This window comes from Triticum aestivum, chromosome 6B, assembly GCF_018294505.1.
Source record: "Triticum aestivum cultivar Chinese Spring chromosome 6B, IWGSC CS RefSeq v2.1, whole genome shotgun sequence".
Lineage (NCBI taxonomy): Eukaryota > Viridiplantae > Streptophyta > Magnoliopsida > Poales > Poaceae > Triticum > Triticum aestivum.
Genome location: NC_057810.1, coordinates 284,233,401 through 284,235,260, shown reverse-complemented (window position 1 = coordinate 284,235,260; position 1,860 = coordinate 284,233,401). Strand labels below are relative to the sequence as shown.

The 1,860-nt window shown below is 52.1% G+C and overlaps 1 pseudogene; it reads right to left on the bottom strand.

Moving 5' to 3' along the window:
• Positions 1-1,028: 1,028 nt before the first annotated feature.
• Positions 1,029-1,529, bottom strand: LOC123139171 (uncharacterized; annotated as a pseudogene).
• Positions 1,530-1,860: the final 331 nt, after the last annotated feature.

Genomic DNA, 1,860 nt, shown 5'->3' with positions numbered 1-1,860 from the left:
AATCTAACAATAGATTCTGCAGATAATCCCGGAGGGAATCCGGGGATCGTACAAGAGGATGAGCAACAAGCTAAACAACAGCTAGAGGCTGGCGAGCATGTGCTTACATGGGTTAGGCGGGAGAAAAACGATCTCCAAGATGCCAATACCCGGCTGGGCGTTGAATTAGAAGATGTTCGGGCCCAACTTGCTGACTCCGTGAAGGAGAATAAGAGGCTTCGGTGCGGCATTTTTAGTCAGTGCTCGAACGAACCTTTATACAGTTCGGCGAAGAAACGTGCTAACAGAGTTATGTCTGTAGGTATGCTGACAGGTCGTCCGAAGAGGAGATGTCCGGATCCGCATGCGATCTTCTGCAAGAGCTCTCACAACTGCACGAACAAATTCGGCAGGTGATGTAGGGTATTGCCCAGGCCTTGTGACCATCCGCCTCCCTGCCAGGAGGCATGGGGGAGCTTGTAGAGATGCTCAAGGGAGCGCGGTGGCGCTTCCGATTATGAAAGATATCGTCCTGCCGACAAGGTGCGAGGGAAGCCTGGGCCATGGTGAAGACGCGGTACACCAAGGTTGACCCGAATCACATGGCCGAGGTCGGACCTGTAGGGTCAAATAGGAAAGAGATCCCCGTTAATCTGGTATATGATCAGGTAGGATTAGCCGCAAAGTATTTCCAACGGGATTGTAGGCTAAACAACCTGTTGGATGGTATAGAAGAAGAATTTAGTTAGTCTAAGTGATTGTGTACTTCAAATGACATATTTTGTCCCTAGCTGGATTGTAAATCATTTGTCATGACGGACCTCTTCGCTTCAACCTCCGGACCCGACAGTTCGGAGTGTATCCCAATACCTGCTCAGTTATGTAAACCAGGGTACGCGTGAAAACCAGACGTAGGAGTAATAAGTGCTTGAACAGACAAATACCCAACTATACGTGCGACAAGTATTTCGAAATCGGAGGGAGTAACTCCCAAAAGTTCAACGCAATAATTCTACCTCCTGTTCAACGTAGCAAGCTGCATCAGCGCATCAGCAAACAAGTAAACTCTCCGTCCTCCACACTCTGTTCATCCTCTGGATGAACTCTTCTGCTCTCGTCATGAGTTCGTCCTCCTTGTCCCCGCGTTTCTCCTCCTCTGACGACGACGCATCAGCAGCAATGCATGGGTCGTCGCGTCCGCCACTTTTTTCTCTTGGCCGTGGCCGACGGGTGGCAGCGTCAACTTCGCCTGCTTCCACGGAGCATTCTTCTGCGCGGCCGCAGTCGCTGTCGCCCATGGCAGTGGCAGTGACGGCGCCATCGTGTCCTCCATTGTTCCATTCGCCTAATTGTATTTGATCAGCACACGGCGTCTCAGCTTCAGAACCTCCCGTGACGCGCTCCTTGGCGCGGCCCTTATAGCTAGGTGTGCAGCCGCGGCCGCGGAGGAGGACGGCGATGATGACATGGGAGAATCAGAAGGCCGCGAGTGACGGGCTGGAGGACGCCCAGAACGTCACCGGCTCCACCGTGGAGTTTATCAGTAACATTTTACGGTGTGTTTCGAAAAGGAGAACTCGGTACTGGGAAAGTAAAGCAAATCTGTAATGGATTATGATCACAAATCAAGAGCCTTTGCCCAGATGGCGGACAATCTTGACGACTCGGCCCTTATATCCTTCGGAGTGAATTGTGCCGGGGAAGATTCTATTGATGAGTCAACGCTCACTGGGACGTTGGGGGTGGAGGGCAGCGCACATGGGTGTGGGACGTGGAGACCCAACCGAAGGACCTTCCTAGGGAAGAAAGCCCGTGTGAAGGACTCGAGATTTCAGGTCGAGTGTGGGAGACTGGGAGTGGTAAGCAATTCAAATTACTCCC